The sequence below is a fragment of the Pezoporus wallicus genome, unplaced genomic scaffold (assembly GCF_028554395.1).
Source record: "Pezoporus wallicus isolate ANWC-B61680 ecotype Strahan unplaced genomic scaffold, APGP_CSIRO_Pwel_v1 contig_4788, whole genome shotgun sequence".
NCBI classification, from domain to species: Eukaryota; Metazoa; Chordata; class Aves; order Psittaciformes; family Psittacidae; genus Pezoporus; species Pezoporus wallicus.
Genome location: NW_026638769.1, coordinates 3,509,598 through 3,534,033, shown reverse-complemented (window position 1 = coordinate 3,534,033; position 24,436 = coordinate 3,509,598).

Here is a 24,436-nt window from a genome sequence, read left to right as displayed (position 1 = left end):
CCTCCCTTAACTTCATTACACTGTCTTTTAATTTATGGATACATTCATGTATGGATTCTGAATGGTCTGACAAATTCATACAACACATTCCTTCCAAAATTTCACACCCATGTCCATGAGCTAAGAGGAGAAAATGAATTGCTGCTCTGTTTTGCAAAGTTGCATGTCTTATAGAGTCAACATCAGTGAGCAGCGCAGAGAGAGTGGATGCTGTAGCATTAGTTTTCTTAGCAAGCCAACATCCTAACTTATTCAATGCTGCCAAAGCTTGAGTGCTAGCTACTCCAGGAGATAAAAATGAAGCAGCTATTGCTTCACCTGGGTTCCAAAAATTTACTTTGTCATCACAGCTCAGTTAAAAAGCGTGCGTTGACCTTCGAGAACACAATCCTCGTTTATTTATTATCATAGTGTTATTCGGGATAAACATGCCTAAGGTCCCTACTGCACACGGGCCATCCTTTATATGGGATAGCACCCTTTGCCAGGCCCGATCTTGTGGCAACTGAGGCATGGACTCTGTTTCTGGCTACAAATGAAATCCCTTATTGAGTGAGCTTACAGGTTTTTATAGTATTCTGCTTAGCAGTTAGTAGCGGTTAGTTCTTTTGGTACTTTTCCATCACAAAACAATTTTATTAATCACACACTCTTTCAGCCAATCACATTACTGTCCACACACCTTTGCTTGAATAATTATTTCTAAACATAGTTCTCTGCTATCACTACTCATTACAATCTCACCTCCACTTCCCCTTGACTACACATTCTTTATCTTGTCTTAAGCATCCTCCTGTTTCCAAATTTACAGTCCTCAGAAATTATCTTGATGCTCTTTCTTCAGTTCCACCCGGTGTTCTTTCTCCAGTTCTTTCTAACTTGTCCCGTTCACTTCTCCCAAGGTTTGTGGCTGATAAGAGTCCAGATGCCTGGGCTCTCATCCAGGTCTACTGGTGCAGCTTCTTGTGCAGCATTCCCCTCATCTCCCCCTTCTTTATAAACTAACAAAACATTGTTAATAGACTTAGCAAACAAACGATTTACACAAGCAATTAAACAAGGAAGTTTGATTAAAATACATAGAGACTTTTACACAGGTTAATGCGATTTTAATAATATTTTTCAAGCATGCACTGACGCCCTATTCTGACAGCAAACTTTCTAGCCAATTCCAGCTACTCTCCACTCACAACTTCTTAACTCCGTCCTTTAGGTTTTGAATTGCCTCATGGACAGACTCAGAATGACTAGACAGGTTCACGTAACACATTCTATCAAAGTCTTTACATCCATGTCCTTGAGCTAATAGCAAAAAATCTATGGGAGCTCTGTTTTGAAGGGTAGCGTGTTTGACTGAATCGTGCTCTGTTAAGAGACCATTGCTGTGGGTGAAAGACCTGCGGGGCAGAGGCTGGGTTTCTTACCGCCTCTCACCGGGAGGAGTGGACCCCGCGCCGCCCCGCAGCGCGCATCTTGGCGGGCGCAGCGCGTCCCCGCGCCTGCCGGAGCACACAAAGGCGAGGGGCGGGCGAGTATCAGAGCCCTCTGCCCGCGGGCAGGCAATGGGGGGAGCCCGCCGGAGCCTGCTGCGGCCGCCGCCGGGCGAGTGAGTGAGGTCGCGGCATCAGGGAGGTGGCGGCGGCGCGCCCGCGTTCCGCAGCTCCTTATCCCACCGCTGCCACTAAGTGCAGCCCCTCGGTCGGAGGGGAGCCCCCTCCGCAGCCTCCACCCGGCTCCCGCGGGAGCGCCGTTTTCCTCCCCGCCGTCCAGCCCCCGGTTCGCCTCGTGACGGACGGGATGTGGAGCATTCAGGTTGTGGGGCAGGTTCACAGCACCTTGATTTTCCGCTTCTTTTTTAATGTTTTTCCACATATCATGCGGGTCAGGGGGGTAGAGGTGGGGTTCTCTGTCAGGGTCGATTGCTCTGGGGTCAAAAGGGTCATCTTTGCCTGGCTCATTTGCTGTTGCAGCCCGCCGGCAGATATCTTCCCGCAGATCGATAAGCTCGGGAGGGTGTGTGAGCACCGGCAAAGCTTGTGTCTCATGACAGCCAATGCCAGGATCAGGCGGAAATAGATCTGGCTCAGTTTCTGGAACTACTGGCCTCGGGTGTAGAGGATCCGGAGGTTCTCATAGACTGAGTGCCATATGGCCAGCAGTTCGGGTGCTGCCGCATCATCTCTAGTGGCTGCGTCCCAAAGGTAGACCCCAATCTTGTCCCATACTCCCTTTTGATAAATATTAGTTGATGTTGCCTCTGGGGCATGGGCCGAGGCCCATATTAATAAGTCTTTCAGTTTATCTTCATTTACAGTAACCCCCTTCTTTGCTAGGAATTTTACTGGTACTCTGTACACCGATTTGTGCTCGGGGGATACTGAGTTTCCCATGTTCCCGTTCCCAGCCGCTTACCTCAGTCAGACGTATCGGTTAATTGCTGCAGCCTGTCAGAGTTCGGCTGGGCTCCTCACCGGTAGCCAAGTCACGGCTCTGTCTTGTCCCTGTTCAGGCGCCATTTGTGAGGATGGAGGCACGGACCCAGAGGTAGAGCGCAAGCTGGATCGTTTATTGAACAGATTACACGATATTTATATGCTTCCAAGCAATTAGCAAAGCACATCTGTGTTTGCCTTGCGGTTACATCAGGTGAAAGGTCAATCTGATTTTCTTATCGACATCCTCTTTCCAGTTCCGACGTCCTTGTTCCTTGCCAGTTCCAACATCTTCCAAGTACCAGTCAGGGACAGGTCACTCTTAATTGCCAGCTGTAGTTTCTCCTTCCCATGGTCTCTGACAGCTTTGATACATTCCAACCCCCACACACTCTTACGCCAAGAATCTATAGAAACACATACTTTAGGTGCACAAAACACTTACATATGGACTTTTCTTTGCTAAGCCTTCCTAGTGCGTCCAGGTTTCAAAACACTACAGAAAACATACCTTGACCTCACAAATTTAAGAGATTATTTAGTTATTCCAGGGCATTTTTTTGCTATGCTAAAACACCATCATCTGAAAATTTTCGATGTTTAATTTAGGGTGGTATGAAAAACATGCTGAAGTTAATACTGTCAGCCACTTGCCACTCTGAGTAATGTTGAATTGCCTTTATTAAGTCCTGCTGTCCTCTACTTTCAAGCATCATCTTCTTTTATAGCCCTCCTATTACTCTATAAAGAGGGGGAAGACAATATATTTTCAGAACTTTTTCAGAACACAGAAGTCAGGTGTCTTTAATACACTCATACTTTTTCTAAACCTACTTATTTTAGAAAGGATGAGTGATTCTCCATTTTCTTTCTAGGGTGATTGACACATTCATTTTCACTCACACTCATATGAACTTTGATGATTGTTATAAGAATACTTTCCCACATTACAGCAGTACTTTCTTATGGGATTAAATGCAGCGCTTTGCCTAACATATCAATAATTACACTGCAGGTAAAAAGTAATCAGTGTTAGCACCTGATATAGCATTGCTGCTGCATGTTATTGAACAGCCAATTAATCACTGTTCTGTTTGACAACTGTAGAGTATAAATATATGTGACTTAAAAATGTTTCTTTTGCAAAGTGCCGCTACAAAAAAACTTTATTTTAAAAAGACTAGAATAATTAAAAAAAAAAAAAAAAACCAAACCAAACCAAACCTGCTGAGCTGAATGCTGCATTACAATCACAAGCAAAAGTCAATCTTTCAATTAATTATATTAATTAATATACAGGGATTGAACTCAGAGAGGTGACCTGATATCCAATTTTCACTATTCTCCCAAGTGGATGTGGTGGGACAAAGGAAACAGGAAACAGAGGAAAGCAGCACACTGCAGGGCTAAGCTCAGGGCTGGATGCAGGTTGTAATTAACACCCTCCCACTTACCCCCTATGTGTATTTGGAGAAAGTGTAACCTCACTGCTCTGGCTTCACCAGTTCTCAAATGGGAATAAAAGTTTCTTCTTCAGAAGGGTGCTAGGAGCGAGAGCTGCCTGTGCTCACACAAACACCCTCTTTCCCCAGTTTCAGCCCCAAATGGTAAGTTGTGAACCATTTGAGGCAGGACTGCCTGCAGAGTTTAGCCATAGCTCTGAGCACCAGGCTGTCTGCATGACCTTTTGCTCACGGCCAAGCTTGCTCTGCCTCCCTCCCCCATGACAGTGATGCACATCAGCTGTGCCCAGAGTCACTCTGCTCTCCTTCCTCTTAGCCTGCACCCTAGAGACACAGCTCATCTGCATCCAGGATTTGCTAATGGTGAACATGAACAAAAATAGAGGAGACTTTTGAATGCAACGTAAACCCACTGGTAAAAGAATAACAAGGTCTAAAGATGGTGGTTATTGTGAATTTCCCTGATCTCTAGCTCCAGACCCCTTGCTGCAGCGCTAGTTACAGATTTTTTTCTTCACTATCTGGTACCAAACATTGTGTCCACTGGTTACCAGAATCTCAGGCTCACTCTGATGCTGAGCCCAGCCAGGCCCTGCAACAAAACATTGGACTAAACACCCCCATCTGATCCAGAAAGAATTCTTGTGATATCTCTTAGGAGTAAAATGATAGCAGTATCTTAAGTGAAGCACCTTGCTTACAGACATATGTAGCCTGGAGTCCATAAACTAGACTACCCACGAAGAAAGAGTCTCATGTTTATTTAATTGGAAAGCTGTCAGTGAGAATTCTAGACAATAAACTTCAGGTCTTAGAAATCAGGTTATTATGTGACAGCACCCCCTCTTACAGTACATCCTAATTGAATTTAACATCACACTACATTTCTATAAAGACAATGACAAATTTTATTTTGCTACAGAATACTCACAAAATATCTGCTAGATCACAACTAGATTACCCTCTTGACAGCAGTGATAAATGATTGTCATTTTTATTCTTTAAAGAACTTTAAAAGTAATAAACTAGTGATCCTAGTGCTCCAGTAAATAAGTGCACATTTTGTTACCCTCTGTCAAAGCTAACAAAATGGCCACACTGTGTTTGCATTTACCAGAGACAGCCAGGCAGGAAACATCTGCACTGGCTGCCACTTTACATTCCTTGACAGGACACATCTATCCTAGTAAATTCAATTAGTTTTATGTTTTCTGGACACTTAAACACTGAGGCCAACAGAATGCCTCATTACCATGCTATAAAATTCTTTCCGTTATAAACATGGTGGCACCATCCAAACTACATATTGGGAATGGCTTAGGCTAATTCCCAAGTGATGCATGGGGATGGTTCAGGAAACTGATACTTGCCTCAGGCCAAACCCCTTTGATGGACCATTCTGACAATTTCAGAACATAGGCAGTCACAAAACCATATAAATATTGTTTGAAGAGTACTTAATTCAACTTCCTGTTTGACACTGGACCATCTCCATCACTAGCTCAGGTCTGGAATGTCTTCATCCAGCAACATGTTGAAAGGATCCAAGGCTGGAGATCTGACAGCCTGTATGAACCACTTCTCTATGCTTCTGGTGAAGTCATTTTTCTTACACTCCAGCCTGAACCTCTGAACCACAGTCTGCTGTGCTGCAAGTTAGTTCTACACATCAGTCAGTTGGGCATCGAAATAATGCCATGCGATTTGCAGAATTAAACACAATAGTACATTTCATTTTGACAATGCTCTTCAAACATTTCAGGCCCAGTGGAGACTCACACATAATCTTTGACAAATATAGTGGAAAGGTTCATGTTTTTTTTTCCAGCCCTTTGGGAATATGATGAAGAGACAGCCTTCAGCTGTTAACCTGAAATAATTTACCCCATTCTGCCCGGTCACATCAATGAGCTGCTTAATTTCAACACTGCTAGTATAAATGATATGAGTCTCAAATCTTGGAATAATGTTCTGTTATAGAAAACTTAGTTCAGATGACAAAATACAGCCATGCCTTAATCCAATACAGCTAAGATTAAAAAAATAAAAATAAAAAAAAAAGATAGAAGCTATTAGTTTGGTTTCCTTTCCTCTTATTTTTGGGAAATCCATCCATCAAGTTTCAGCTGCTGCTCAGTGTTGTCTTCACCACGAGATGAGCAGCATGACATGGGACCAATTGTCTTTCATTTCTAGACTGTATTACAGATGCTGTGTGATTACAGGAGATCAAGCGGGTGAAATTCTGCTTCATTTCCCTTGAGGCTGCAGATCATCTTTATATAAGTAAGTTGCCACAGCTTGTAAGTGCTTCTCCTGCTCCTGGCTTTCATCCTGTGCTGTAAATGGGCATCCTTGTCCCTGGGATGAAGCTGCCCGGGGTATCCTATGCAAGGATGCTGTGCTGGCATGTGTTTTGTTCTCCCAATTCAGATTTTAAACATCTTGCAGAGTGCTTCCAATATTGCACAAATTCAGTGAGATCCTGGCACACTGCAGTTGTCAGCAAGCCTTTATTAAGCCTATTCAAAAAACACCTGTGAGCATAACAAATCTGAGCCAAGGGAAAACACCAGACAAACAGAAAAACTGTTTCTCCCTTCATAAAATTTCATGGGAATAAGCAGTTTCAGGTGTTCATAAAGTCATCCCACTAGAAAGACAGAGAAAACAAGCTCTGGAAACTGGTCCAGTTTATCACCTGGAATCTAGATATGTTCAGTGCCTGCAGCCTCCTGCTCAGCTCCTGGCCCTGCTCCCCCAGCTTTCTTCTTCCAGGTGTAGTGAAAGCCAATGAGCAGCTTTCTCCCCACAACATACTCACACATGTCTGCTACCTGGTAAAACTAACCTGTCCCACAGCAAGCAGCAAGTATATGTGGCCCTACTCTGGGACAGTAATCACGTTGCTGTACCTGCCCTGAGTCTGATCAGCCCTGGAAGCAGGTCACCAGGACCCTTTGGGTCCCTCCATCTGTGTATAAGTCACAGCTGTCTAATGACATCTGCCCATCTTGAACTAACTGAGGACAACTACACCTGTGCAAAAACAGAACCAAGGAATGAAATCACAGCCTTTAAATAAAACAGTAAATTTGAACTTGACCAAAGAGCCACTTGTATGAAATAATTTCCATAGGAGTTATCTGAACTTTGGTCTGAAAAAACAGTAGGACCATCCTGCTAGACACACATTTATGACGGATGACTCCTTCAATTTTAACCACTACCTCCAATGACTATTAAAACCCAAGCCATATGCCCCAAAGCTTCCCCAGACTGAACTCCCAACCTAGTGTGCAGCTCCATCATCCCCCCTTATCCATGTTGTTGACCTTCCCCATACTTTTACTAAAGTCCACTCTGTCCTTTTTGAGATGAAAAGATAAAAACTGCCCACAGTATTAAAGTTACTCTAGGATTCTGCATAGCTGCAAAATGATGCTTTTCCTTTGTAGTCAATACCTGAGGCTAAGACAGGAAGGGATCCTTATCCTGTCATTGGACATGGAAGGGAACGGTTGAAAAGAGCTCTGTAAATCCTAATTACTCATTCCACAGTGTTTTGGTTTTTTGTTTCATGACCTGGAAGCACACAGGGTGCAGTGTCTTTTAGCAGTATCTGTTTCTTGCCACTTATAGGAATCTATCCTGCTTACAAGTTTCTGAGGAGTTTCTGAGCCCCCTTGCTCCTGAATCAAAGAGTAACCTGAAGTTCGGAAATGAAGCCTACTTTCTTGTCCTGTGTTTTCACCATGTTTGTCATGCTAATATGATTGACTTTGCAAATTCAATGAGCTAAGACACATGCTCAGCAGCCAGGTGGTAGCTCAGCATGCCTTGGTAAGCCAGTCCCTCTAGCTCCAAACCTGTCCAGTTTGGGGGGTTTGCCAGTGACAGAGAAAAGAATTAGCCTCTTGCTATGCTTTACACACAGCCCATTGCTTACAGAAGCAACCACCTTTTGTACTTTTGGCTCTAAAATATTCAGATTCCTTTGATCTAAACCTAAGACCTACTGAATAAGTATTTCTAGCCAATGTCTTTACAATGTTTGTTGCAAAGGAAGAAAACATTCAGGAAGAAAACTAAAAGCATGTAACAAAGGATTTAGGGGGTTGCACAAATGCATTTATGCATCCAAGTGCAAATTCAATGGGGTGCAAAACTTTGGAATTGTGGATTTTATGAGCCTGGTTTTCTTGGCAGCAGGAATATTTGTATTTACCAGCCTTAAGGACACACACTGCTGAAAACCACGGTGCTAATAGGAAGCCTAGGAATAAAGGATCAGCCTTGAAGGAAAATAGTTAGTCTCAAGCAAAAGAAACAGTTAAGCTAGCATTTGATGTACAAATCTTTGAAGGTGTTTGTTTTTTTTTTCCTTCAGATTTCACCATAATTGGAGAATTAGGCATTAAAACCCACAATACACATTTCTTCCTATCTAATTTTTTAAGAAATTAGTTAAGTAATGATGGCTTTTCACTTGAGACTGTTTCTGTAGTACTACACTAATTATTCAATATGCATAGCATTGAGCCCAAACAATACTGATGTTGAACGAAGGTTAAAAAAATTGCCAGTTTGTGCCTTGTTTTTCATAAGCAAATGCACTGATGCTTGCTTCAGGATTCTCGTTTTGCACTCTGTGGCTGAAGGCCATGAATAAATAAATTAATTATTAACTTGGCCCGCACTACGAATTACAACTCTGCACACTGCTAGCAAAACATCTGAAACTTGCCCTTCTGACCTGCAGAATGGCTAGAGAATTGGCACAGAAACTCAGTGGCATGGGTACACTTTCCAAGAGCTTTGAAAGTCATCCAGCTCAGCAGCTCAGAGCACATGCCTGAATCCAGTCAAGTCAAAATATTTTGTCAGAAGGCCATCAGCAAAAGCCTTCACCCCTTCCTCTGACCTTTATCCCTTAGCTAGGAGCTGTCTCCAATCACTGATCCCTCCAATCCGTAAGAAGAAGCATAACTGACCATGACTACAGTCACATAAATAATCTGTGTGTCAGATGCTTTTGATGGTGTGTCAGATGCTTTTGATGAAAGCAAAGTTAAGAAGGGATATTTGGGGCAATTATGCATTGTCAAAACATACTGAATATGTTTCAAAAGCAGAGCTGAAAATAAGCCATTCAAAACAAGCCTGCCAAAAGTCAAAGGCTTAGTATGAACTAATAATATTTGGCATCCCAGCAACAAGACCAGTACATGGATTCACTCAACCTGTTGCTATGAGTTTGGTAGTAGCACACAACCAAAAGCTGGAAGAGGATGGAGTCTGTGCTGGGAGTGACCCTCTGTCATCACTAGAGAAAATGCAATAAGTGGGCTGAACAATACACCAAAATGGTTGTGATAAAACACCACCCATTCATCAGGCATACATAATATGGAGAAGGCATGGGAAGTGCAGAGCATTTCTTCTTGGCACAGAGCATTTCTTCTTGGCATGTGGTTATTGTCCAACATGCAAGGGGGCTTAGCCATGGTGTCTTCTGCATCCCCTATCCTCCTTTTCCTGCTGCAGGGTGTGTCAGGAAGCAGTAACGGCACAGCAGGTGCTCAGAGCACAGCTGATTATTTCCTTTGCCAGCAAGAAAGGGAAATTACTGTCTGGCCCATACTATGGAAGTATTTATTTGCAAAGAGGAGCAGAAGCTAAAACTGGAGTCTAGAAGCATCTCATGGTGTCTAGGGAGCATTAAAGTGTAAGGATAATAGAACATTATTACAAAACATTTCTGCTTAGTTTTGCTTTTCTTTCTGTGTGTAAGTTCTGAAGGACTTCATATTCTATACTAGTCAAAATCTTAGGACCTTAAAAGTCTGATTTACTACGGAGCCAAAACATAAGTTCAGTAGTTTTAAATGATCATTTTCAATTAGTCTGAAACTGCAGTAGATTAGACTCCAGCTTTAAACAGTTTGTCATGTACTCACAAAACTTTAAGTGATTTACTGTGTATTGCTTTTTGGATATAGTGCAATATTTGTGCATAGCACTTTCATATATTAAGTAAATAGCTCCTACCTTATAATTTCATGCTGTAAAATGAAATATGTGTGTATATAAATAGATATATGTATGCATATACTTTTAAACACATATAGATTCCAGTGCTGGCAGCGCAGAAATAATGAAGTTAGTTTCCCACCTGCTTAAAACAGCTGTCAGTTTTGGCTGATCTGAAACAATCAAGAAGAATGCTGAAAAAAACAGAGGCAAATTGATGGCAAACTCTATATTGGGGGAAGCAATTATGCCAGCTGAAAAAAAATGTTTCTGAATTCTTATGAATGAGTTGCTAAATACAACCTTTGTCAGTTAACAAGCCATTCTTCAGTTGCACAACAGATAGCTCAGCATGGTTCTAGATTGCCCTGGCCTTCACATTACTGTTTCCCGAGACAGTGCACATGCAAACACCAGCTGCCTTCACTAAGTTGACACAAATAGACAAAGACACTGAAATGACCAGGGAACCTGATCAGAAATCAATAGCTAAGGTGAGGTTACCTTCAAGCTTTCCTTCCAACATGCCATACAGGAAATGTATGTATTCCCTTATGGAAGAAAATTGCCTTGATGAATGAAATAGACTCTGTGTGTTCTGATTCAGCATCAATTACCATGTATTGCAGGCTTGGTTGATTAACTCCAAGCTGGACTCTCATTAAGCTACAGTGAAGAACACCCCAGTCTTGGGTGCCTCCTACATGTCCCTTTGCACCAGAAGTGTGTGGTGGGCTGTTTTCCCCATTCATGCCTTGCAAACTCCCTGGGTAGCTGCACCTCCCTGACACCATGGAACAGGCAGACCTACAACCATTATCTCATCTACAATGGAAATATCTGCAGTGGTTCATGCCCTCCTTCTAACACTGGAGCAAACTTCACACCACTCACCCAGGCCAGTCCTTCAGGGGGCAACTCAAATCCTTGCTCTGGATCACAATATTCCATATCCCATGATGCCACTGTGTCTCCATCCTATTATGTTCCCAAGGGATCAGCTCCTGAAGCCCACTGTGAAGGAGAGGTGCCTGAGGACTGGAGGAAAGCAAATGTCACTCCAGTCTTCAAAAAGGGCAAGAAGGAGGACCCAGGTAACTATAGACCGGTCAGCCTCACCTCCATCCCTGGGAAAGTGATGGAACACCTTATCCTTGGTACCATCTTAAGGCATATCAAGGATAAGAAGGTTATGAGGGGCAGTCAACATGGCTTCACCAGGGGGAAATCATGTTTGACCAATCTCTTAGCCTTTTATGAGGAAATAACATGGTGGATGGATGATGGCAGAGCGGTGGATGTGGTCTACCTTGACTTCAGCAACGCATTTGACACAGTCTCCCACAGCATCCTCACGGCTAAAATGAGGAAGTGTGGACTGGATGATCAGGTAGTGAGGTGGACTGCGAACTGGCTGAAGGAGAGAAGCCAGAGAGTTATAGTCTATGGGGTGGAGTCTACTTGGAGGCCTGTATCTAGTGGAGTGCCTCAAGGGTCAGTACTGGGACCAGTATTATTTAATATATTCATCAACGATTTAGATGAGGGAATTGAGTGTACTATCAGCAAGTTTGCTGATGACACTGAGCTGGGAGGAGTGGCTGACACGCCAGAAGGCTGTGCTGCTATCCAGCGAGACCTGGACAGGCTGGAGAGTTGGGCAGGGAATAACTTGATGAAATATAACAAGGGAAAGTGTAGAGTCCTGCATCTGGGCAGGAACAACCCCAGGTTCCAGTATAGGTTGGGAAACGACCTGTTAGAGAGCAGTGTAGGGGAGAGGGACCTGGGGGTCCTAGTGGACAACAGGATGACCATGAGCCAACACTGTGCCCTTGTGGCCAAGAAGGCCAATGGCATCCTGGGGTGTATTAGAAGGGGGGTGGTTAGTAGGTCGAGAGAGGTCCTCCTTCCCCTCTACTCTGCCCTGGTGTCCTGGGTTCAGCAGTAGCAGTCATGTTTCTCCTCCTTGGTAGCTGGTGCAGTGCAGTGTTTTGACTTTCAGCTCGGGAACAGAGCTGATAGAGATGTTTTGGTTTGGCCAAGGACTTTGTGAGCCTCATGCTCTGCCAGGGAGGAGGGGAAGCTGGGAGGAAGCAGAGACAGGACACCTGACCCAAACTGACCAAAGAGGTATTCCATACCACAGCACGTCATGCCCAGGATGTAACTGGGAGTTAGCCGGAAGGGCTGGGAGACTGCAGGGTTGGAGGAGGTATCAGTCGGAGCTTGGTCGGGCTTGGGGGGCGAGTTATCGATCAGTGGGTGGTGAGGTGTTGTATTCTGTTCCCTTGTTATTTCCTTTATCATTATTATCATTGGTGGTAGCAGTAGTGATTTGTGTTATACCTTAGAACAACACCTCAGCACCAGCTACCAAGGAGGAGAAACATGACTGCTACTGCATGAGACCGCATCTGGAATATTGTGTCCAGTTCTGGATAGAGTCCAGCGCAGGGCAACTAAGATGATTAAGGGAGTGGAGCATCTCCCTTATGAGGAAAGACTGAGGGAGCTGGGTCTCTATAGTTTGGAGAAGAGGAGACTGAGGGGTGACCTTATAAGTGTCTATAAATATATAAAGGGGGAGTGTCACGAGGATGGAGCCAGGCTCTACTCAGTGGCAAACAATGATAGGACAAGGGGTAATGGGTACAAACTGGAACACAAGAGGTTCCACTTAAACTTGAGAAGAAACTTCTTCTCAGTGAGGGTGACGGAACACTGGACCAGGCTGCCCAGGGAGGTTGTGGAGCATCTCCTTCCCTGGAGACATTCAAAACCCGCCTGGACACATTCCTGTGTAACATTATCTAGGTGTTCCTGCTCCGGCAGGGGGATTGGACTAGATGATCTTTCGAGGTCCCTTCCAATCTCTAGCATACTGTGATATTGTGATACTGTGAAGGCAGGGGAGAGCAAGGCTTCCCTGGAGAGTCTTTTCAGAGTTTTCAGGGCTTTGTCCAGAGATTGGATTCTGCTGCTCACAAGCTGGTAGAGCAGAGGAGATCAAACTCTTGGAGCTTTTCAACACCTCCAAGCTATGCAGCAGTTCAACAGAAGTGCTCAAAAGGCTTGTATGGATGTAAAATCTGACGGTGATGAACACTTTTGAGCATTTCAGCTATCTATCCTTAGATCACTTTCTTATCTCGGAGAGGTACATGCTAGGTTTCACAATAAACAAGCTGATTTCTGTTAGGAACATTTAAAATGAAGAACTCCCAGGTAAAGAAGGACATGGCATAAATAATTTAGTAGCAACAAAAGAGAAAAGGAAATAAAAATTAAAACTCTGTTCAATATTCCTCTCATCCTTCTCCTTGAGGCCTGTACAAAAATAAGCAAAAAGTAACTTGAATTAAAATTCATTTCAGATCTGTTGAAGGGCAGTACCTGGGCAGTCCTTGGAAGGTGCCATTTAGAGGAAAATGTAACTCTAAGGAAGATTTAGGCTCCTCAAAGACTTCACCTTCACCTAGCCTACCATTAATTGGACTTCCATAACAAGATCCTGCCCAACAGCCTGTAACCTTCCACCTTCAATATAGTTTAAATGATCATTTGCATTTCAGTTCTGACAGTGCCACAGAAACTCCTGGGAGTCTCTTTGAACCCAAACATGTGAACACTGTTACAGTACAGTAATACCCAAATGTCATTCAGAAGATGTTGGTAAAACTTCTAAAACAAAATATGGAGTGTGTACAACCTTGACATGCATAATATATGGCTATGCAAGGAACAATATACAAGTTTCAAATTTGTTTATTGGATTTTGAAAAGATATGGAGAGGAAGTGGAGGAAAATGAAAGCAAACAGATATGTATTTTAGGCTTTAAAAAGACTCAAGTACATAGACATATCATGGGGGAGTTCTGCATTGCAGAATGGAAAAGAAATTCAAGTTCTGCAAGATTCTGTTTATATGAGTAAGAATAAAATATCTTTTTAGAGGCTAGAGGACTCCTCTGTCCTTTGAATGCCTAACTAAAAAAAAAGAGTTTGGTTAATCAGTTATCTTGCACTTTTTTACTCAGCTGCATAATGATTCCTATACTTAGTACAAACGGCATATCTGTACTGCTTGCAACAGCGTAAGCAGCAGCCTCAGAAGCAGACGGGACTGATCCTGACTTCCACGGCCCTGCCATTATATAAGAAAAAGATACAGGAGATACCCTGCACACTGAGCTTACTGCTTGGACATAATTTCTTATTCAGCAGTTCTTGGAAGGTACATAAAATTAGTTCCAGAAACCCACTCCGTCTGATTCCTGAGTTTTAAAAAAAACAGCCTTTTCAACAGGTTTTTCTCAGCAGCAAATATGGGTAAGTTTCTTCTACATGTACTTCTAGATGGTAGGTTCCAGCTCTGAATTACTTTCAGAGGACGCTCATTTCTCCATCAGCCACAGCCGTTTTGGGAGACTATCCTCCTAAATCTTGCACCTAGGTGTGATTCCCAGATTTAGTAGTTGTGAACATCTCCAGTAGTCTCAGTCAGCCTTCAACAAGTGCTTTCCTTGGGTCTGTGGCCAGACAGTACTCCTTTCCCTAAAATGGGGAAGGAAAGTACTCTGGTTCAGTAATTTGCACCAATTTACTTCAATGTTCTTCATCATCTCTCCTGACACCCAGGAAAAAAAAGTGGAATTCCAAAGAAATTGAACCTAATTAATTAAGCCAGAATATGTTTTTTTTTCAGAACTATTGCTGGAGTGCATGCAATAGGAATTGCAAATCATCTGTTACATGTCAGGAGATCTTGCAAAAATATTATCAAAAATAGTCATTTCAGAGTGCCTGATTAAGTAACACACTTTGATCATCCCTTCCCAAACACGCCGTGCCTTTTTAGATACTTTTTTTTCAGCTGATTAACTGTTTCTCTGTCACAAGCTCCTCAGCTCTTCTAAGAAACTTCTCTACATAAAATTACCCAACCTTTCTTCATCAGGCATACGAGCTTATTGGGCATATATTAACTCTACCAATACATCTGCATGACACACTGCAGTGCTGCACAAAGAAACCCAAACCAGTTCCAGAGAAATCAGAAATATATCTGGAGCTGCATGAGCATGTTCTATACTCAAGACTTACATCCAGCTTTGCAAGCGTCCTCACTGCTCTGCACTAGGGCTGTGACTCTGGCTCTGGTTCCCAAAATAGATCATTCATGAGATCATGCTGGTTCCATACCCTCTCCATCTAGTTTTCAAAGCAATGCTTTTTTCTTGTATAGAGACAAAATAGGTGGGATTTACCAGAATTCTGCAACAAATATGAGAACAATATTAATTTAGAGTGGAAATACAACGGAAACAGCCCCCAGTCACACATGGCATCTTGTGTCTCTATGCCCTAGGGTGATGAAGGCTTCTTCATTTTCCACAGTTAGAGGCTCAGATGAGGGAGACAGGCAGTGACAGAATACTTGGAGGTGTGCTGCAAGGAAATGTGACTGTGTGGCACAAGTTCAGATTGGAGGGAATAACATTAAATTGTATTGAAAAATACTAATTTTAGCAGGCTAAAAGTTTAAGGCTGACATTTAGTCTGAGCTAGGAAGCTCCCTCTTCCATGGGGACAGTTTGGTTCCTTAGAGACTAGTACTTATTCTAAAGTAAATGGAATGAATCACTGCACATCTCTGCATCAGCTAGAGAAAGATCCTGGAAACTACTGAAGCTGGTAGCATGTGTCTAAGGGGCTGGACTTACACAAGATGGACATGAGGAGGGAGACAGGCTCCATAGGTCAACTATTCACTTATTCTTCCATGGTAAGGACTGCCGCATCTTTCAGATCCCTCTAATGTGAGATCTGAAAAGACAGAAAAAAGTCTGCCTACAGTTTCCTTTCCACACTGGAAAGCATCACACACGAAGTGACTTACTCACAAGCCTTTCACTGAAGCCTCCTTCTGTCTTTTCTCAAGATGTGAACTGAACAAAGATTAGTTGTTTTATTGCTATTTGCTTCCACCTGATTCCTATTCCACTCTGATAAAGTTTTACAACAAGGCCATTAATCAAACCTAAATTTAAATAAAAAGCTGTTGTATTATCTTTTATTGTTGGTACTATTGCTCTCATAATGCAGAATAATGTTAATGATGTGCTTGTGTGCATCCAAAGGATAAATTAAAAAAAATCTCATAGTGGAAATTCTTGTTTCACTTTGAGCCTAGGACAAATATAGCTGTATTAAGTATGGTCTGGTATATTTTATTGCAAAATACTTCAAATTTTCTTTTTTTTATTTGCTAGAAAGGATACTGATAAACAATTATTTTATGCAGAATATCAAACAACTATAGCCATGTATATATTTATACAACCCAGTTATTAATACATTCATCGGGTGGGTAGAACACTTATGCATATCAATCCTTTTGCAAGTTATTAATACATTTTGAAGAGTGGTGTTGCACTTTTCAATGAAAGGTCTAACTCTAAGGACTGCCATCCCCTTGTATCAGTGCAGTCAGCATTTTGTTACTCTGGTCCTTTTACCTCTGTGCTTTCATCCTTTTCCACATGCCTTTTGTCTTTGAGTTTGATCCTATTAGCACTGAGATCGATTACAAAATTCCTGCTGGGAGCAGAAGGGGATGCTATCTTTGTGATGTCTAAATCCAATATTTGCCACCATTCTTCCCTACACACCAGCTGCAAACATGTGTCTTCTCTTCTAACTCATTACTTCTACATCTTTCACTGTTTAGGTCTTTTCACCATTCAAAACAAGATAAGAAAGCTTTTCAAATAATGCTGCTTTTTATTAATATCCTAGAATCTTTGCACAGTTTCTTTTCTACTACCAATTAATACATACACAATTGCACTATTGTTTTAGCTACACAAATCCCAAAGGACAGAAGGTCGAGTTCACCACGGTTCTCACAAGAGCTGAGCAAGCAAAGTTCATGTTCACTGAATGTTTGTGGGTTTTCAGAGTGTATAAAATACATCCACTTATAAACATGCATCAGTATGACTACAAAGAGCTATCTGACTTCAGCCCCTCAGATGAGAAAAAACAACTTGAAGATTTGCGGATTGTAAATAGGTCTATGTTGAGACTCTTTTTGCCAAACAGCAATTTGTTACAATACTGTGATGATTCCTCTTGAGAAATTGGCTTATAGAGGCTTTCACACAGGGCAGAAAAAAATTACATTTTTTCCCTTTAATAACAGCTCACTAGTAAAAGGAAAGTAATTAACAATCATGTGTATTCTTATATCATTTTTACTGACATAGAAGGCATGGTACACATACAATTGCTCATCTCACTAAACATATTTGGAAAATCATCTTAATAATGAATACTTGCCACTGGATATTGGTTTTAATCCAGTTAAGATTGATAGTGGATGAAAGAGCAGCAAGATAAATACCATTTTAATCAAAACATCTGTTACAGCTGATATCTGCTATATCACTACTGCCATCCCCCTCAGCAATATGGAAAATGGGTACTATTCCTCTGGTATTCTCACACCTATATTTAAAGAGCATCACTTCTATAAAATAAAACAGAAATCTTTTAATTTGCTGTTTTGTGAATCAGCATTAACTCTTGTTGTAAAACAGATGCCATGGGAAATACAAAATTTTAAGCTACCTTTTCTGTTGGACTGGTAAATTAGCACACAGTCCACTGAAGTTTTGAATTCCTATGCTACCATAGGAGTTTAAGATACTTCTGAACATGACAGTCCATTTGCATGCACACAAACAGCCCCATCTTCCAGGTATGCAGCCTGGTCTTTCCAGAATTAAACCCAGGATTTCTACAGATTTCATTAGGTTTACTTAGACCAGGACTGTTACCTCCAAAGAAATGTTAGAGAACCAGCCATGAAGCTAGTCTGTGGATATGAATTCAATGTAATTTGGTTGCCTGGATGACTTTCCAGAACATTGGAAAATAGCTAATTGCACACAGTTATCCTAAAGGATAACCAGAAATACAGGAATAATGTGATGCTCCGCAAAAAGATGGGATCATATACAGATAGGATCAGAAGCAGAAGCAATGCCCATCAAGATGGTTTTATGGAAAACAGCTCATTATCAAAACCAGTTTTACTTCTTTAATGATTTAAACAATTACTAGATAAAAGTAATTACATAGACAAAATGTATTTAAATTTTATTATTGTCCGTGATTTAATATTATCTGAGAGGGGAAAAAACAAAAACCCAGCAGATTCAGAGGGTCACTCACAATCCATTCACAAAATCCAAGAGCATAAAATAGAGAACTTAAAAAGATTTTAAGATGTCATTTAGTCCATCCACTACCGAAATGCTTCATTGCCCCAACATCTTTGTTGAAAGGGGGTTTTCAAACTTGCTCTTAAAATGTTTAATGATGGAGATTCCTTCAGATTTTCCATGTAATTTCCATACAGGTTTTCTCAATCTTTTCTGCAAGAGCAGGTATCACCATTCTGTGCCTCAGGAATCTTTTCAGTCTGTACGTTTTTTTTTTCTTTAATCTGGAGCTTTAGCAATGTGAAATGAAACCACAGGGTTACACCAGACACAGTGTGCTTCCCTAGTAGGAGATATCAATGAGGAGATTAAAACTAAGACCACAATCCACGTGGTCTTTTGGTCCACAATCCATGTGGAATGCGTGGCTCTGTGTAGCACTGTCCTATCAACATCAGCTTTTCTTTCTTTTTTTTTTTTTTTTTAGGTTGTGCTAGAATTTGGCCTGGATTATTTTTACCTACATTCTAATTTGCCTTTGGAGTAAATTTGAGTCATGACTGAGTTTTTCACTGCAACCACTAAAACTAACAACTGCTTGAGGGTTGGTTCTTTCTTTCTAAAATAAGGGAGTCATCTCCTGTAATGACTTGTTTCCAAGACAAAGGCTTTGACTGAAAAACAAATCACTGCCTAATTTGAAAACTATTGTTCCTCATAAAAAAGCTAGCAATTTTGAAATGCAGTGCAGCTTTCCAGAAATAAGTGGGGAGCTGAAACTACACAGATGTTTTATCAGATAACATGAAAGAAAACAAAAGCCATCTCACACTTCTTAACAAGTGCAGAGGAGAGCAGGGTCACTTGGCAGCTGAGGGATTCAAACAGCTTCCTGCAATTCAGGGTTGCCCAGTGTCCACAGCGGCTCCAAGTGTCATGGTTATTCGCCAGCAGTACTGGACCTCAGAAATTTAGGAGCAAATATGCGGGCAGAGAGAACCAACATCTGAGAAACACGTGTGTGTATTAATCTCTGATCTCTATGCCTAAAGATCTCAGAAAGGGTTGTGTTAAAAACAAATGGGAAGGCTCCATGAGGTCCTGTTGGGACACACAAGATTTCAAAGCTTATCAAAGAAGACATTTAGTTGGCTCTTTGTATTACTAGGTACATGTTCATACTCCTTCAAAGAAAAAGGTCAAAACCTAACCTAATGGTCTTTTTAGCATACATAGTTTCTGACAAGTTTTACTACTGTCTTTCTTATACAACCTAAATGAAAAATGGATTTTAACCACAGCTACTGGATGGAGAGTACTGCATGAGAGCTGGGGGCATTGCGCAATTGCCGCATCCCAGCAGCTCTGTAGCACTGAGTTTTATGCAAAGTCGCCACCTGGGATGACTAGGAAGAGCACAGTCACTGAGCCATTACATTGTGTCTCTGCACAGCTTAATTCAGTTTGACTGCCACATCCAAAATGCAGCTCGTGCGAGATGCTAATGACAGGCGTCTGAATTCAATGCTTTCAACAACAATTTGTTAGCTTGGATAGAATCTAGTAGGGAATAAGGCATTCTATTCATGAGAATATATTGAAATCAAGGAGAAATACCATCAAAACGCAACCATGCTGCTTTCATGACCAATCCATGGGGGCTTCCATCTATTTAAAATTTTAATACTTTTTTAGAGCTCACTGCAGCGCTAGTGACTAAAACCTTGGAAAACAGCCCTTAGGACATAAATAGGGCAAGGTGAACTGGTTTATATGCTATTCCAGTGCTGTGGATATTTAACAGCCTCCTGGAATAATTAATTATAATGGGGAACTACTTCAGTGCTTCTGTGCCTCAAGACTTACATACAAAATCTTAAACATGTAAATGATTAACCAGGTCTTGTCAGCTCTCCTTGGAGTTCCAGGCTTCTCCCAGGTTTTCCTATGGAGCCCCACCTCCCAGCACGCAAATACACACACACTGTTAGCATAACATTGTTGCCACAGAACTGATTTTTAAAAGCAACATGCAACACAGCCCATTAGGAAATACCAGGAAACCGGGGGGGGGGGGGGGGGAATGTCAGGAAAATTAACCCTGGTTCTAGCCACTAATGTTACTGAGTTCTTGATGCAACACATTTAGTGGAAGCATACACAATCAATTAGTGAGACAGAAATAGGAGTGTGGAAAGCAACTGCCTTTAAATAACAGACTGCTGATGCACTTAAAACTGTTCCATGGGACAAAGCTTCTTCACTTGGTTTATATACAGTTAACCCCACATTTCCTGTGGAGTCTTGGGGGCTTTCCACACTGTGGCAGAGTCGTTGTTAAATAAAAGGCCCTGAAGGTATCACAGTTCCACAGTATGCTAGAGATTGGAAGGGACCTCAAAAGATCATCTAGTCCAATCCCCCTGCTGGAGCAGGAACACCTAGATAATGTTACACAGGAATGTGTCCAGGCGGGTTTTGAATGTCTCCAGGGAAGGAGACTCCACAACCTCCCTGGGCAGCCTGGTCCAGTGTTCCGTCACCCTCACTGAGAAGAAGTTTCTTCTCAAGTTTAAGTGGAACCTCTTGTGTTCCAGTTTGTACCCATTACCCCTTGTCCTATCATTGTTTGCCACCGAGTAGAGCCGGGCTCCATCCTCGTGACACTCCCCCTTTATATATTTATAGACACTAATAAGGTCACCCCTCAGTCTCCTCTTCTCTGAACTATAGAGACCCAGCTGCCTCAGTCTTTCCTCATAAGGGAGATGCTCCACTCCCTTAATCATCTTAGTTGCCCTGCGCTGGACTCTCTCCAGCAGGTCCCTGTCCTTCTTGAACTGAGGGGCCCAGAACTGGACACAATATTCCAGATGCGGTCTCACCAGGGCAGAGTAGAGGGGAAGGAGAACCTCTCTCGACCTACTAACCACCCCCCTCCTAATACACCCCAGGATGCCATTGGCCTTCTTGGCCACAAGGGCACAGTGTTGGCTCATGGTCATCCTGTCATCCACTAGGACCCCCAGGTGCCTCTCCCCTACACTGCTCTCTAACAGGTCGTTTCCCAACCTATACTGGAACCTGGGGTTGTTCCTGCCCAGATGCAGGACTCTACACTTTCCCTTGTTATATTTCATCAAGTTATTCCCTGCCCAACTCTCCAGCCTGTCCAGGTCTCGCTGGATGGCAGCACAGCCTTCTGGCGTGTCAGCCACTCCTCCCAGCTTAGCGTCATCAGCAAACTTGCTGATAGTACACTCAATTCCCTCATCTAAATCGTTGATGAATATATTAAATAATACCGGTCCCAGTACTGACCCTTGAGGCACTCCACTAGATACAGGCCTCCAACTAGACTCCGCCCCATAGACTACAACTCTCTGGCTTCTCTCCTTCAGCCAGTTGTCATGGTTTAAACCCAGTCAGGCAATTCGTTCACTCACTTCCCCCCACTTCTTGCCCTCCCCCTGTTCCCAGAGGGATGGAGAGTCAAAAAGAATGCAACTCCCACGGGTTGAGATAAGAACAGTTTAGTAACTAAGGTATAACACAAATCACTACTGCTACCACCAATGATAATAATGATAAAGGAAATAACAAGGGAAGAGAATACAACACCTCACCACCAGCCAACCGATAACTCACCCCCCAGGCCCGACCCATACCTCCTCCAACCCTGCAGTCTCCCAGCCCTTCCGGCTAACTCCCAGTTACCTCCTGGCCATGACATGCTGTGCTATGGAATACCTCTTTGGTCAGTTTGGGACAGGTGTCCTGTCTCTGCTTCCTCCTGGCATCCCCTCCTCCCTGGCAGAGCATGAGGCTCACAAAGTCCTTGGCCAAACCAAAACATCCTTGTTATCAGCTCTGTTCCCAAGCCGAAAGTCAAAACACTGCACTGCACCAGCTACCAAGGAGGAGAAAAATGACTGCTACTGCTGAACCCAGGACATTATCCACCCCTTATTCCATACCATTCACGTCATGCTCAGATCCCACATTTTCAATATACCATCACTCTTATCTCAGTGCATGGACCAGTAGCTATAAAGCTGCTGCGTCCATCTGGTCCATGATGTCAGGCTCCATCTCTTGTAACAGTCTTCCAGAGCAGGAGAGACTATGTGCAGTGTTCACACGCGTGAATAACCTGGGCAATAGCGTCCATTCCTAAGTCCACCCCTCGATCATGAGTCCATCTCTATGTTGCATTTCTGCTCTGATGGCCTGAAGTGCCATGGGCCCACCAGGCTTAAAATAATTCACTGTCCCCTTCAGCAGTTTCTGCAGCTTGTTGCTGGGGACTCCATACAGCTGCCTTCCATCTCCGACGCTTCCAAAGCACTGGAGGGGCCCAGTGGACTAGATACTTGCCCATACTGTCCTACACACCCTGCCACTCATGACTGTCCAGACTTGGGGAAAATCTCCTGGTCCCCCTGCATCGTCGTCTAACCCCAGACAAGAACCAAACCTGACTCTGCTTAACCTTTGAGATCAGACAAAAAGGTTGTGGGTAGAACACAGTCTGTGTGTGTGCCAACATGCTGATCCCCATCACAGTCAGCAGGCAGGTCCCAAGGATACCCAAAGGCCATTCACAACCTTCAGAACTCTCAGTTGATGCTGCTGTACTTGTCACTGGGGCTGGTGTAGCTGCTGTGCTTGCCGGCTCTCCCACCGCCAGCTTCTCTTTTTCTGAGTCCAGCTCTTCCTCCTCTGCCTTGCTGGGAAATGCTGCGTGGTCTCCTGCATCCTCCTGGGGCTCGGGGAATGCTCTCGGCTGTCTCGGGGCTGGGCTCGGCCGCCGGGCTCGGCTCCTCCGCCGCCTTTTCCCTCTGCTCGGCGACCGCCTCCTTCCGCTCCTCCACCGGCAGCCGTCCCCTCACGGCCTCTGGCCCCGCTCCCTCCACCGGTTGCTCCCCGGGGCCGCTCTCCCGGGCCGCTTCAGCACCCGCCGGCTCCCGGGGCCGCTCCCCCTCGGCTTCCCGCAGCCTCACGAAGACGGAGGCGAGGGAGAGGGCGAGGACGATGAAGAGCAGCCGGACGGCCAGGTACAAGTCCACGGCCACGGCCACGGCCACGTCCGTCCCGCCCTGCTGCTGGAGCCCGCCCGTATTACAAGCCATTGCCATAAAGCACAGTGAGACAAGAACCTTAGCCCAAGCCCCACACTTGATAAACACTAACACAGCAAATACCGGCTCTACGTAAGTTACAACATTCTGAAACTGTGAGATCAAGAGGAACAACTCTGAGAGCCAATAAATCAGCATTGCGACGAGTGACTATTAATCCGGTATCTGTTGTTATCTCAACCCCTCGTGCCCCACATTGGGTGCCAAAAAGAACTGTCGTGGTTTAAACCCAGTCAGGCAATTCGTTCACTCACTTCCCCCCCTTTCTTGCCCTCCCCCTGCTCCCGGAGGGACGGAGAGGAGAGTCAAAAAGAATTCAACTCCCATGGGTTGAGATAAGAACAGTTTAGTAACTAAGGTATAACACAAATCACTACTGCTACCACCAATGATAATAATGATAAAGGAAATAACAAGGGAAGAGAATACAACACCTCAGCACCAGCCAACCGATAACTCACCCCCCAGGCACAACCAAGCAGTCTCCCAGCCCTTCCGGCTAACTCCCAGTTACCTCCTGGCCATGACATGCTGTGCTATGGAATACCTCTTTGGTCAGTTTAGGTCAGGTGTCCTGTCTCTGCTTCCTCTCACCTTCCCCTCCTCCCTGGCAGAGCATGAGGCTCACAAAGTCCTTGGCCAAACCAAAACATCCTTGTTATCAGCTCTGTTCCCAAGCCGAAAGTCAAAACACTGCACTGCACCAGCTACCAAGGAGGAGAAAAATGACTGCTACTGCTGAACCCAGGACACCAATTCACAGTCCACCTCACTACCTGATCATCCAGTCCACACTTCCTCAATTTAGCTGTGAGGATGCTGTGGGAGACTGTGTCAATGCTTTGCTGAAGTCAAGGTAGACCACATCCACCGCTCTGCCATCATCCATCCACCGTGTTATTTCCTCATAAAAGGCTAAGAGACTGGTCAAGCATGACTTCCCCTTGGTGAAGCCATGTTGACTGCCCCTCATAACCCTCTTATCCTTGATATGCCTTAAGATGGCACCAAGGATAAGGCGTTCCATCACTTTCCCAGGGATGGAGGTGAGGCTGACCGGTCTATAGTTACCCAGGTCCTCCTTCTTGCCCTTTTTGAAGACTGGAGTGACATTTGCTTTCCTCCAGTCCTCAGG